This window comes from Equus quagga, chromosome 11 (genome assembly GCF_021613505.1).
Source record: "Equus quagga isolate Etosha38 chromosome 11, UCLA_HA_Equagga_1.0, whole genome shotgun sequence".
In the NCBI taxonomy this organism is placed as follows: Eukaryota; Metazoa; Chordata; class Mammalia; order Perissodactyla; family Equidae; genus Equus; species Equus quagga.
In genome coordinates this window covers 112,032,525-112,047,836 of record NC_060277.1, presented here as the reverse complement: position 1 = coordinate 112,047,836, position 15,312 = coordinate 112,032,525, and the positions used below count along the sequence as shown (strand labels likewise).

At 43.5% G+C, this 15,312-nt stretch overlaps 1 protein-coding gene across 4 annotated transcripts in view; it reads right to left on the bottom strand.

Moving 5' to 3' along the window:
• The window catches only part of TNRC6C (trinucleotide repeat containing adaptor 6C), a 98,488-nt gene that overhangs the window by 64,078 nt on the left and 19,098 nt on the right, over positions 1–15,312 (bottom strand). For all 4 annotated transcript variants that reach the window (XM_046674873.1, XM_046674877.1, XM_046674875.1 and 1 more), the window contains exon 3: positions 7,892–8,218. The gene's annotated coding sequence lies outside the window, so the exon portion shown is untranslated. The remainder of the gene's footprint in view (positions 1–7,891; positions 8,219–15,312) is intronic.

Here is a 15,312-nt window from a genome sequence, read left to right as displayed (position 1 = left end):
ACAAATCCTCGCCCCTTGGCGGTCCGGGGCGGCATAACCGTACAAGCGTGCCACCTTTGGGAACCCGGGAGCCCCCTCCCAGAGCCGCCGCCAGCGCCCCCTCGCCCGGAGCCCGCCCCTGAAGCCGGCGCCGGCGCGTCTACACACCGGGGAGCGGGCCGCGCGGGGCGGAGGAGATGGCTCGCCGGAACGACGCGGACCGCGTCCCGGCCCAGCTTCCCGCGCTGGGCTGTCCTCCACACAAGGCCGCGCGGCGCCATCTTCCCGCGGGGCGCCCCCGGCCGAGCGCGCGGTCGTGCTCGGAGCGGCCGCGGGCAGCAAAGCCCCGGGGAAGGGGCCGCCCGCCCGGGGACGCTACCTGGCCCGCCGGCGCCCGCGGCGCTCCGGACCCTCAGCTCCGCCGCGGCGCCGCGCGGCCAGGAGACTCCGGGGCCGGCCCGCGCCCAGGCGACCTGCAGGCCGGGCCGCCGGCGGGCCGGGGCTGCGATGCCCTCCACCCCGCAGGCTCCGAGTCATCCCCTTGGAGCAGGGCGCGCAGCCACCCAGAGGAGTTGGAAGCCTTGCTATCGAACTGCAGCTGACACTAAACCGATCTTCCTTCCTCTTTAAATTCTTTCAATTGGCACAAACATTTTCACTGCAGGACCCAGTTACAGTGAGCACCAGAGCCACTTTTCTTCTGTTTTTCTGAAAGTCAGCCAAAAGAATAACAGCATATTGCCTATTGGCTGCATGCAAACACACTGCCCCTCTTTGCGGCGGCCTTTGTTTTCCGTTCTTCTTCTTTCCCGCTTTCCCTAAACAGCCGCTAACCAGTTGGCATGCCACCACTAGCTATAACATTCTCAGCAGCCCCATATGTAAACGGGCAAGTGTCCAACTTCTTAATTACTTTCCTGCCTCTATCTCAAAAAGATCTAAGCAGCGAACAGCACCATGTATTAATCAAAGCCTCTGTTTATAAATGTACAAAGCAGTCACCAAAACAATCCATTGTTCTGCCTTTAGCACAATGAAAAACAGTTTTTTTAAAAGATGAAAGCTCTCAAGTGTTTCAAGCTGGAGTTACGCTGTAGACTTGCAAGAACATACTCTGAATAGAAAACAACATGATAAAATGATGTCTTCCAGGAACCTTCATAGTGTGAATCATTATATTTATATACTAACACATCTTCCCAGTTAAAATTTTTTGCCAATGGGCTAAATGAGCTACCCTCAAAATCAATACATGAATTCAAAAATCTATTTTGCCCCGTATTACTTTATTAGAAGGCCACTGTTTTATTTCAGGACCAGCTGTTCTTATTTAAAGACAGAACCTGGACCCGGAGCTGAAGAAACCCTGGCCTCTCCATGCAGGCGCCCTTCTGCCAGGGGTGACTCGTCACGTCTCTCGGTGCTGCCAGGAGTGAGGAAGGAGTCAAGGTTCTCCCAAGGGCTGAAACCAGCACCCAGCTCAGTACTATTACTCGCCCAGTTCTGCCCTGCCCTTGGGGGCGGCGGCCTCCGGGACTGAGCCGGCCTTGCTACAACTGAAATGCTCACACACCTCTTCCTCCCAACGCTCTTCTTCGGGCTCCCCTCAGTTCCTTTCCAGTCCGGACAGGACTTTTCTAGGCCTGTGCCACCGTGGCTGCTCTGGGCACACCATGTTTTTCCATGAGGGATATCACCCACAGGAGATATGTAAAGTGCAGTCACAGTATCAACTACTAAGGGGCACTCTCATCTTGATGCTGGAAAACATCCTTATTTTGAATAGGTAGCCCTCTATAACAATCTATTTTTGCTTTAAACTCATTGAGTTTCACTTCAACATCAGCATTATTGAACCTTAAAGGTAGCCAGGACTTATTTTTGCATGTTAGTCTTGGAAGTCTGGGTTAGGGTAGAAAATGTGATAAATGTTGACTTAAATAATGCTACAAAACCAGTGACACCTCTCAACAACACCCAGGGTTAATGTGGAGTTAATGTGGCACTAAGCCAACACAGAGAGGGACGATGGAACCTGAAATCCTGTAGAAAATGAGAGGAAGAGTTTAAATTGCTGTTCCTAGCAAAAGTTCAGCTGGTCCTCAAACACAGTGTACTCTTTATGACCAGGTGACAGGGCACAATGATGGTGGTCACTGGAAGGTTAACGTTACCTACACTTCTAATGGTTCCAAAGAGGCAGCAGTCACCTCCATTTCTGTCCCCATTGCCTCTTGACAGTCTCAACTCCCCTATCATTAGCTCATGCCATAGCGTAGAGAATAAAAGCCGAGCCTTAGGCTGGCAATAGAGAGCTGTGATGTCAGGGGTCTCTAGGATATACTCCTAGAGTTGGAACACCTGAGTCAGGAAGACAGGATCACCTAAAATTTTTATAAATTCTGGCAAACTACCCTCCATAGAGGTTGTACCAATTTACATTCCTATCTGAGCAAATAAGAGCTGTCCTTTCCCACACTCTCATGGCCAGGCGTGGTTGTTCTGGAGTCTTATTGTGAAGACTCACAAGTTAATATGTGTAAAGCAGTTGCATCTAGCAAAGTGTAAGCATTCAATTAATAGTACTGTTGTTATTATAATAGATTTTAAAGTTTTGGCAATTTGGTAAGTGAAAAGTGGTATATCAGTGTTGTTTTCATTTTCACTTATTTTTTCCTGATCACAAATATTATCTTTCAATATGTTTAGTACTAATTTATAGTAGTTTTATGATCTGCCTGTTCAAACTCTGCCCATTTTTCTATTGACTGTTTTTTTCCCTTGTTGATTTGTAGGAATCCTTGGTATTTCTTCTCAGGTTTTATTTATGGGCTTGTACAAAAGTCTGTAACTTTTATACACTCAAATTTGTCAGCCTTTCTTTTCATGGCTTCCTGCTTAAGAAAAAACTGCATCTCAAGATTTGGAAGTCTTCTCTTGCGTCATCTTCTAGTAGTTCTCACGTTTGTTTTGCACGTGGCTTTCGAAGCACTGTATTGATTTGAGCCACTGTTTTCCGTGATCTGGAAAGCCACCTTCCTGCTAACCTCAATCTCCACGCATCCGTGCTTTCCTCCCTGGTCCATTTTGCTCCGTCAACCTGTTTGTTTACTCCTGCCCCAGTGACGCAGTTGTCATTACTAGAGGGGCAGAGCTCCTTCTCATAACTCATTATTCTTTTTCAAAATTTTCTTGGCTGTTCTATTTATGCAACTTTACTCTCCTAGATGAGCTTTAGAATCAGCCTGTCAAGTTCCAAGAGCAGTTTGTTGAACAGTTTGAAGATGAATTTAATTTGACTTGATCATCACAAATGGTTTTGTGCCAGTTTACTGCTACTACTTAGTGATACTAATAGCCAACCTTACTAGCTCTATTTCCTGTCGCTGCCCCCTTGCACTCTGTCCCCTAGCCACCCTGAACCACCTTTGTTACCCAAAGAGGCCCTGTAAGTGTGGGTCTACGCCTTTGGGCATGCAGGTTGCTCTGTCACTTGCTTTTCACAGCTCATCTAAACTCAGCTCACATCGCCTCCATCAGAAAGCCTGCCTTGGCAGACCCCCATAATTGGTCTGGGTCAGTTGCCCCTTCTATGTGTGCACATGGCACCCTACAGTTATCTCTATCACAGCCCCTGTAAATTGCCTATTTACCTAATGGTCATTCCAACACACTTTAGCCATGAATTGTGTATCCCCTACATTTAGCACACATTCAATAAATGTTTTGCTCAATGAATTAGTGAAGATACGCTTAAAGAAACTAAAGTTTTGAAAGGTTAGCATCTTCTCGCCCCTTCTCAGAGGTGTGCAAGGTCAGTGTGGCACTGCTGCCTAAACATTCTGATGGAGTAACAAAAGGAAAGAAATGGTGAAAAAGTATTAAGCTAGCGTACCGGTTTGTCAAAAAACGGCAAAACTTAGGGTTGCAATATTTCTATATGAACAAATTTGACAGATCAATGTCAATCATAAGGTGAATCATAACAAAACTTTATAAGAGCCAGACTGACCTACTGACTTACATCCTTTTAGGAAACACATGGTACATAAAGAAAAAGAATGATGACAGCAATCCTTGTCAGGCCAGTCCTCTCTCTACATCCACCAGCTGTCTTATATAACAGTATATACAATTTACCCATACATGCAAAGCTAAAAATACTAGCAATTCAGTTTTCAATTCTTTTAAAACTTTCCCATTTCTACACCTATACCATTTAATTTTATCTGCACGTCCTTTCTCTGTTTGCTGGCATGGACACGTGGGCTTTCCATTACTACGGGAAGGGCTGCGACAACCTCCCCCCATGGAAGAGGCACACAGTCAGATGCTCAGCCATGGGGAAACCAGGATGTCTGCTTCTTTGATCAGCTTTGTTACATACTGCAAGGATAAAGGCGTTCAGACTCCACAGCTCCTTCCAGGGATCTCTGCCCTTCTTTACTCTCTGCCAAGCACACTAAAACTTGGAGAGCGGAGTCCCACATATCGATACACTTGGGAATAACACAGGAATTAACGTGCTAGGCTGAAGTAACTCCCAATTTCATGTTTCTTGTCACTGGAAGCAGTCTGCCGTTAAATTCTTAAGGATTAGGCACTCACCTGCCCCTGCTGGAGTCATTCTATCTCAGTTCTGCTGACCCAGCATTCATACTCTTTAATTTAACCTTACAGTTAGAGGAATGGAATTATGAATGAAACTCTATTTTTCATTTGAATGTAGGAATGGCTACAGGAGTGAAAACCTGCTTACACAGATACAAATACAATGAAAATCTATGTATTACTTAAAACAAAGTTATAAGAGCTTTTACTTCAAGCAGTATCTAGAAAAGTTTCAATGCAGCAAGAAAATGTGGTTACTGTTCTAGAACATACTAATAAAATTTCACTTGGATATGAATTAAGAAACTTGCACCATGAAAACGAAAAGTTGACAGAATACTTCCACTCTAGGAAGGACAACTGAAATTTCAAAATATACACAGGTCATAGAGCAATGAGAAAGCTTTACTGCACTGCTGTTGAATTCAGTCATTTAAAGATTTTGTTAGTTAAAAAAAAAAAATTCCTGCTCCATAATAGTGTTTCAAAGATGGGTACATATATGTTGCATATTTTATAAGTCTCAAAAGTCCCACAGTAACAGCTATTCATCTGCATTTAGTGAGCACTTAACGATATTCAAGGCCCTGTGCTAAGTATGAAACAAATACCTCATTTATAAAATCCTCTAAAACAGGAATCTTCTCATTTTACAGACGAGTCTAAGGTGCAAGAAATAAGGATGAATTGGCGAAGGTCTCACAGGAATCACGTGTCTGGAAACTGAATCAGACCTCTGTCCCCCAGGCCTGTCTCTTGACCACTCTGCCATACCGCCTCCATGCATGCTGATGCTCACTTGCAATCCCTGTGCTGATTCCAGAACAACATGGGATGGTGTTCCTGCAATGCCTTCCACTGACAACATCAAACAAGCTCTCTGGAACAGCGTATAGGTCAGAAATCAAAGGGAAGGGACTTTGGAGACTAGAGATCATGACCTCGCATTTTGGATGAGAAATGGAAGTACTAGCTGGTGGCATAAGCAGTGCCAGCTGCTCGGTCTTCTACGGCTCAGAGGTCTTTGCACCTGCTAAGCTAGTCGTACAGTAGGAAGTTCAGACACTTTCCCTATAGGATACTTGAGTAGCCAACAGTAGAGGTTACACAGTATACAGTGAGTGTGAAGTTCTAAGTTGCAGACTGAGTACCTTACAGCTTCAGGAGGAGCAGTGAGGATGGATATACATAAGGGGGTTCATGGAGGGTGAGGTGATGATTTGGAGAGAAAGAAACAGGAAGGGCAATCAAAGGGGTGCATGTACTGGGAAAGACAACACTGAGCAGGGAAAGGAAACAATTCCAATTAGAAGAGAAAGTAGGTCATGGAGAAGAGAAGGAAAAATGTTGACTAGACAAGGCTGAAGGGCCTTGACAGCCAGGCAGAGAAACTGAACCTTTGTGGATTAGGAATGAGGAACCAGGACAGGTTTCTGAGAGGACTTCTGATGCAACGAAAGGTGACGAGTTAGAAAGAGTCACGTGGCTATGATACCAGAGACTGTTAAGGAAGAGATGAAATTGGTGTCAAAGATTTTTGCTAGGGAGTCAAAGTCAATCATCTCTTATTTTATTAATATTAATATTGTATAGATTACTTCCATTTTCTGAGCTGTTGTTATATATAACTTAGTCTTCATGATTAAATTGATGATTTAGTCTTCTCTATACATATTTTAAAAGTAGAATGAACTAGGAATAGCTTTCTGGAGAAGGGTATAATATTTACAGACAAATATTTTATTAAAGAAAATTATTTTCATACCAAAATTTTACTGAATCAATTCCTTGATTATTTACCGCTTATCTAAGGTACCAGTGACATCTCGCACTAGTAGCATTTGATGAGAACACTGATGCCATATTGCCAACTAATCAAACAACGAGACAAATCCAGAAAAAAGCAGGAGCCAAGGAAAAAACCAAGAAAAAACAAATCCAAGAAAAAACATTTCTTTTTCAGTTTTTCAAAACAAGCATCTTAAATTAATACATCAAGCTGTTTAGGTATGACTACACAATCTTTGTCTCTACTGAGACCTTCCTGAGGGCCGATTTCAGTGTACAAAGTAACTGTATGATTGATTACAAACTGCGTGCAGCTGAGTAGATGGGACTCTGTCTTCAGTCAGTGAATATATTTGATCCTTCTTCTCTTCCTTGCTTCTTGGTGACAAGCACTGACCTACAGCCCCTCCACCAGGACTCTGGCAGGTGAGAGTCAACACTACTATTTAAAGAGACATGGTGAAGTTGCCTAAAAACATTGGTTCTAAATCCACCACGGTTTTGAGAACTACTGCTAGAAATACTTTCAGGTCATGCAGGAATTATTCCCTGTGTTAAAAGGCGGCACATGAAAGAAAACAAATACTAACACGACTGTGACATTTCTTTTAAACTCCAGTCTAATATGCAAAACACCCCTGCTTCTCTAATTACAGACCTAACTTCACTACCATCAGCAAATGTGGTTTCCATGCTGGAACCAGTGCCAGTTGTTAGTTAAATTACTTGACACAGAAAGATTTAAGAAAATAACAGAGAAACATGGCAGCTGAGTACACGTTCTTTGATCTCTTCCAAAAATTTCTATAAAACTTCTGTAAAGAAATTTTTGAAAGTATAAATCCGTAAGTCAAGAAGACGGGAATAGGAGACATAGGAGATGAGAGACGTTAACATTCTGGAAGCTGGAAAGCAAATAAGCAAGTGGTCATTTCTCCTGGGAGCAAAGACAAAGCCACATCTCACAGCATGCAAAGAGGCCAACAAGAAGCAGGTGGATCAGAACCCGGACCCCCTTGGGGGCTGAGTGCAAGGAGGTATCAGGCGGGTTTGGCTCAAAGTGTTTGAGTAAATTACAGTTAGAAATACCCATTCCCCATCAAATGCCACGACCTCCCTGCAAAGCATGTGTATGTGCAGCCACGAAACAGATTTCTTAGTAAATTGAGAGGAAAGAGTTTTATTTAAAAGTGCTCACTGCAGGGTTCTAAAGCATTTGCCTTGACAGATTTTTATGTACTGATGGAGTTTCTGGTGAGAAACAAACTTAGCTGAAGTAGCTAATGCCATCTGAAAATATGGGAGAAATAATAGAAATAAGTAGGGGAAAACAGAAGCAAACTTTAAAATCCACTTGAAATCTATCTATCTACCAATCATCTAGCTAGTTAGCCCGCTCTGTTATATGTATATAGTGAATATGGACGACACTGTGCATTATTACTCGGCCGCAAGGCTGAAAACAGCACACCGGTCCCAGATAAAAAGAAGTCCTCATTCTATGTGGTTTTACCTGGCTGGAGCTTGCTGGGATGCTGCTGTGCTCCGGCTCCAGGGATGGGAGGAGGGCTTACCCCCGCGGGCCCGGCACTCTGGCTCGGGCTCACACTGGTCAGAGCCCCTGTAGGCAGCGGCTGACCTCTCTTTAACAGCTGCTTCTGTTCTTGCTGGCGGAAGCGTGGAGGCACCTCTCGAGGCAGGTAACGGGAGGCAGCTGGCTGCTGGCTGCTGGCAGGTGCACGTTTGCCATTGCTGCTGTTGGAGAGAGTGCTGGTGGAAGTACTGGCACTGGGACCGGCAGGTTGGGGCTGGCTTGAACAGGTCTTAGTAGGTTCTGGCACTGTAAGGAACAAAATGAAAAGAACCCAAAACTTTAGTAACATCTTCTTAAAACCCAACCCAAACCAAAGAAAACAAAGCAAAAACTACGGAAGAAATGACAGTGTTGTGCTTTGGAAACAGAACTGGACTAAAATCTAGTGTTCCAGGTTTGAGATCCAGTTTTCCTATAAATCAACTGCGATCTTGAGCAATACCTCTTGGGCCATAGTTCCTCATCCGTAAAATGGGTGCTTAGGTCAAGTTAGAGCAGCAGGTCTTGGGGCCGGCCCGGTGGCGCAGCGGTTAAGTTCACACATTCCGCTTCAGTGGCCCGGGGTTCACCAGTTCGGATGCCGGGTGTGGACCTACGCACAGCTTGTCGAGCCATGCTGTGGCAGGCATCCCACACATAAAGTAGAAGGAGATGGGCACGGATGTCGGCTCAGGGCCAGTCTTCCTCAGCAAAAAGAGGAGGATTGGTGGCAGATGTTAACTCAGGGCTAATCTTCCTCAAAAAAAAAAAAAAAAATAGAGCAGCAGTTCTCACACCTCAGCTTGCATCAGACTCAACTTGAGGACTGATTAAAGCCCCAATTCCTGGACCGCACCCAGGGAACTCAGTAGGTTGGAGGGAGAGGGGCTACTGTGAATTCGCATTTCTGACAAGTTCCCAGGCGATGCTGATGCTGCTGGTCTCTGGACCACACTTTCAGAACCACTGCTCTCAGTCAGTGTTTCTTAAAATTAATGAATTTTCAGATGTCCATGAATTTATATACATTTTTAATTCTGACGACAATCTAAAAACATATATATTGAGGCATTCTGGGTTATCTGAGTAACTAAAGATTTGTGGTGATGGTATCTATAACAGTACTACACTCTAGTTACAGATTTATTGGAAAAGAACACAGGTGGGCTAATTTGCAAATGATGCATTTGCGTTAAGAGAAAGCCAAAATGCTGTCAGACCACAGTGCATAAACAACGGTTTCACAATAATTCCAAAAGAGAAGAGAAGCAGAAGGCTGAGGGATAACCCTGAGGGTTACACTAATGAGCATGCCAAATGCAGAAGGTAATCTGAGCATAACCCTGCATGCAGAAGGGAGTGCAGACACGTCAAGTGCAAAAGAATCTGACCCTCAACAGTGTTCCCATCTTGAACCTGAAATGTCACTATCTAGGATACTATGTTTATCTTGCTATTTGAATAAAGTTTTTCTTTCAACTTAATCTGTAAATCTCTTTGGTTTCATAGTTGAGTAAAACAAGTTTACACCTAGCTCCGTATATCTCATACATATAAGCAACATTATAAAAATATTTCCAGTCAACAGTTGGGGGAACATGAGACGTTACTGTTTGCCTTTAACTACCATTCCAGTCAGCCTGCATTTCTTGTCTCCCAACACGGGGTCTGCCGTTTACCCCTGTCACCCCACACTGCACAGACAGTATCCACAAGGCCTCTGCCCACTCTCTTTCTGGTACACTGCCCAGCAAACTCTCAATCCTGGATGAAGCCACTGTCTGCTTTTTCAAGAAATCACAGCCATGCAGTTTGGCACCACTCTAAGTTCATGGTTCCTAACCTCAGGACACCCTCAGTACTTCCCGACCATCCTACAATTTCCTGGGTCTGCCTGGTCCCACTGCTGTCAATGACTCATTCAAAGACCGTCCACTCTCGAGCCACTAATGCCTTTATCTCCCCATCCCGAAACTTCGTGTGTTTATTTTTTTATTGAGGTTAATAGTGGTTTGTAACATCATATAAATTCAGATGCATATCATTCTATTTCCATTTCTGTGTAGAGTACATCATGTTCACAACCCAAAGACTAATTACCATCTATTACCGCACACGTGTCCTTTTACCCCTTTCGCCCCCTCCTCCCACCTCCTCCTCTGGTAACCACCAATCTAATCTCTGTGTTTGTTGTTGTTGTTGCTTTTATCTTCTACTTATGAGTGAAATCACACAGCATTCGACTTTCTCAGTCTGACTTATTTTGCTTAGTCTAATACCCTCAAGGTCCACCCACGATGTTGCAAATGGCAAGATTTCATCTTTTTTTCATAGCTGAGTAGTATTCCACTGTGTATATAAACTATATCTTCTTTATCCATTCGTCCCTTGAAGGGCACTTGGGTTGTTTCCAAGTCTGGGCTACTGTGAATAATGCTGCAATGAATGTAGGGGTGCATCTATCTTTATGCATTCATGTTTTTGTGTTCTTTGGATAAATACCCAGCAGGGGAATAGCTAGATTGTATGGTAGTTCTAGTCTTACTTTTTAAAGGAATCTCCATATTGTTTTCCATAGTGGCTGCAACAACTTACATTCCCACCAGCAGTGTATGAGAGTTCCCTTTTCTCCACATCCTCTCCAACCCTTGTTATTTCTTGTTTTGTTAATTACAGCCATTCTGACGGGTGTGAGGTGATATCTCACTGTAGTTTTGATTTGCATTTTCTTAATAATTAGCAATGTTGAACATCTTTTCATGTGCCTACGGCCAACTGTCTATCTTCCTTGGAAAAATGTCAATTCAGATCCTCTGCCCATTTTTTTTCCTTCTTCTTCTTCTCTGCAAAGTCCTCCAGTGCATAGCTGTATATTCTAGTTGTAGCTCCTTCTAGTTGTGGCATGTGGGACACCACCTTAGCATGGCCTGAAGAGCAGTGCCATGGCCACACCCAGGATCCGAACCGGTGAAATCCTAGGCCGTGGAAGCAGAGCACGCAAACTTAACCACTTGGTGATGGGGCTGGCCCCTCATCTGCCCATTTTTTAACTGAGTTGTTTTTTTGTTGTTGAGGTGTATGAGTTCTTTATATATTTTGGATATTAACCACTTATCAGATAGATGGTTTGCAAATATCTCCTCCCAGTTGTAAGGTTGTCTTTTTGTTTTGCTGATGGTTTTCTTTGCTGTGCAGAAGCTTTTTAGTTTGATGTCGTCAGATTTGTTTATTTTTTCTATTGCTTCCCTTGCCTGGTGAGACATGATGTTGAAGAGCATAGAGCCTATGTTTTCTTCTAGCAGTTTTATGGTTTCAGGTCTTACCTTCAAGTCTTTAATCCATTTTGAGTTAGTTTTTGTGTATGGTGTAAGATAATGGTCTACTTTCATTCTTTTGCCTGTGGCTGTCCAGTTTTCTAAATACCATTTATTGAAGAGGCTTTCCTTTCTCCATTGTTATGTTCTTGGCTCCTTTGTTGAAAATTAGCTGTCCACAGATGTGTAGGTTTATTTCTGGGCTCTTGATCCTGTTCCACAGATCTGGGTGTCTGTTTTTGTCCCAGTACCATGCTGTTTTGATTACTATAGCTTTGTAGTATATTTTGAAATCAGGGAGTGTGATATCTCCAGCTTTGTTCTTTTTGCTCAGGATTCCCGTGGCTCTTCGGGGTCTTTCGTTGTTCCATCCCAGACACACGAATGTCACACCGTTCTTTGTCCAACACTGCTATTACTCCTATTTAAGGCTAATACTGTATTTCATCAAGTCTAAGAATCACATTTCTTCTACATTAACATCACTCACATCGGGACGTGTCTTACCATCAATGACACATCAGTTAATTGGCAGCATTTTTCCTTTCCAAGTAGTACATGAAATACCTGCCTATATATCTCATAATCAATGTGTCAGAAAGGCAAGGCAAGGCAAGGTGCCCTCCACAGCTCTGGATCCCATCTCAGGGAGTTTGTGTACTTGAGTCCTCAACCCATGACACTCTCCAGAGCAGACACAAAGGCCCAAAGCATAAGAGTGGATCTTAGAGATTAATTCTTTGTTTTATAAATATTCACATACTTTCTAGCAAAAGGCTTAATATGATGGACATCACCAAGTGCACAAGAGAAGAGAATCCAGCCACTGTGTTTGTGTGGAGAGTGGAGGAAGACACATTTCCAACTTCTAACTTGCCTAGAGATTGTGTGGCCACCCTGCAACTAGCTCCTTCTCATCAGTATTTAAACATGCACAAATTGCTACTATCTTCAAAGACAGCATCCCTGCTCTCCTTGACCCCAAATTCCTCTCCAGCTACCTTCCAATTTCGGTCCTCGCCTCCAGTCAAAAGTCTTGAAGAGTTTGTTTACGCTGTCTCTCTCTGCTTCCTCACCTAACATTTGCCCCTTAGCCAGCTTCTCTTACCCTCCTCTTTGTGCTAACTGATGACAATGACTTCCCTGATACTAAAATCCAAGGCCATGTTCTCAGCTTTATCTTCTTGAACTCCCAGCTGTCTTTATCCGCAGTGGCCCCTTCAGCCATCTTGACACTCTCTTCCTCGGCCTCCCTGGTGGTGGAGTCCTTTCCTGGGCTTCCGGCTTCTCTGGCCACGCTTTCCTGCTCCCCGGCAGCCTTCCTCTTCTGCCCTTCTTTAAGGTTTTCTTGCAGACGCTCTTTGTTCATACACTCATCCTGCTCAACCAACCTACTCCCAGAGCTTCATTTATCAACCCTGTGGTCATGATCCGAGCCCCAGATGGCTTCTAGATTTCTACATTTGGATGTCTTACAAGCACCACAAAATCAACCTGTCCCAAATACTCAGCAGCTTTCTGCCTCAATCCTCTTCGGAGTCGATCTATCACTCTCCCGGTACACAGCACCAGGTCAGAAACCTGGGCTCCATCCATGATTTTTCCCTTTATTTTTCCCACCTATACCCCACAACCACCGAACCTTGGCATCTCTAGCTCCTATATGTTTCCCCTAAATATCCCTCAAACTCAACCATCTGCTTCTATTCCTCTTGTAACGACCAGAGCCTGGGCACCATTCTCTCTCGTCTGGAGCACAAGGGCCTGGCTGTTCTTCTAACTCATCCTCCACACTGCAGCCAGTGTGCTCCTTCTGAAATGCAGCTCTCCTCCCAAGTTTAGAGCCTTGGGAGCTTCCTATGGCCTTAGTTTAAGTCCACAGGGTCCTGAGCAGAAAGCTGTCCCCAATGCCCAGTTTTCCAGGCCCACCCTCTAACTTTACCATGCTCAACTTCCCGCCTCTGGGCCCTTGTTCTTCCCTCTTCCATCTAACCACGGTGTATCATCAAGTCTGAGACACATTTCTGCACACTTTAACATTTCTTTTTTTCCCCCAAGGAAGACCAGCCTTGAGGTAACATCTGCTGCCAATTCTCCTCTTTTTGCTGAGGGAGACTGGTCCTGAGCGAACATCTGTGCCCATCTTCCTCTACTTTATATGTGGGACACCTGCCACAGCATGGCTTGACAAGCGGTGAGTAGGTCCATGCCAGGGATCCGAATTGGCGAACCCTGAGCCACCGAAGCGGAACATGCGAACTTAACTTCTGTGCCACCAGGAAAGCCCTATATTTTAACATTTCTAAAATCAGAATGCATCTTATAATTGATGATGCAAATATCAATTTAACTGGTGATGTTTTCTTTCTCTAAGTGGTACATAAAATAAGGCATAATACAATTGATAATATCTCAGAGTCAACAAAAAATGGCAATTCTTCATCATTCTTTAAATATCAGAGTAAATGTCACTTCCTCTTAGAACCTGCCCTGACTCTCGTAGGCCAGTTTGGGTGCTTCTCAAACACCCACAGTGTCCCCCCCTGTATTTAGCAGAGCACAAACACAGCACATTGCTTTTAAACATCTGTCTCCCCCTCTAGACTGTAAATGTCGGCAGGGTGCCTGCCACACAGTAAGTGCTCAATAAATGGTAAAGGCATTGACCATTTCTCTCAAACACACACTCTCCAGTTAAAAAGAAGTGCAGAAATAGCAGCATAGTAGAAAGAAAGAAATTGGTATAATAGAAAAAATCCTAGACCAGGAATTTGAAAACCTGGATTTCAGAGCAGCTTCACTAATAGTGTGTGTGGTCTTGGTCAGTCAATAATCTGATACCCCTGGAGCTCAGCTTCCTTCCCTGGAAGGTGCAGGGCTTAGACTGGCTGACACTCTAAAGTGCCTTCCAATCCTGCAGGCCTAGGATTTTGTAAGTGAAGAAGAGAGAATGTGACACGCGGTTTTCATTCTGGAATGGCTATCCTATCAGAGTCCAGTGCAGCTCTCTCTTACCTGCCTCCCCCATTCCTATTTCCCTGGCCTTGCTATGGACATGAAATATTTTTAGTAATTACTCTAGATGTGAAGGTTCTCTATCTTTAACTCAAAGGCATATGAGATAAAAAACCAAAACCTATTATAGGTTGATTTTTAAATGTATAAGGACCTTCAAATATGCTTTTTCCTGACATTGGCCTTTAGCTAATTAAATAACAGAAGTTCCTAAGTATTTAGCCAAATGAGTTGAAAATTTATGTCCCCACCGGAATGCTTATAGCAGCTTAATTCATAATTGCCAAAAATTAAAAGCAACCAAGATGTTCTTCTATAGGTGAATGGATAAAGAAACTGTGGTACATTCATACAATGGAATATGAACGTTAAAAAGAAATGAGCTATCAAGGCATGAAAAGAAAAGGAGGAAACTTATGCATATTGTCAAGAAAAAGCCAGACCAAGAAGACTAGATACCATGTGATTTCCACTATAAGATTCTGGAAAAGGCAAAACTATGGAGACAATAAAAAAAAAAAAAATCAGTGGTTGCGGGGGTGGGGGGGGAGGGATAGGTGGAGCACATGGGCCTTTAGGGCAGTGAAACTGTGTGATATTGTAACAGTGGAAACAAGACATTATGCATTTGTCAAACCCATCAGAACCATACAGCACAAAGAGTAAACTAAAATGTAAACCATGGACTTGAGTTAATAAAAACGTGTCAATACCGGTTCATCAATTGTAGCAAATGCACCCCACTAATGCAAGATGTTAATCAGAGGGGAAACTGGGGAGACGAAATATATGGGAACTCTTTACATTTTCTGTAAATCTAAAATTGTTCTAAAAAATAAAGTCTATTAATTTAAAAGACAAAAACAGAGAAGCAAACTTGCCCCATCTCTCACAACAGCAACCTTCCACTGGAACTTAGTAAATGAAACTGAGAGCAGGGTAGAAGTACATTTGTCTAGGAAACATAAAATCACTAAATCTACTTTAAAATATGTACTTAGAATGATATCAATTCACTTTATTCCACATTTT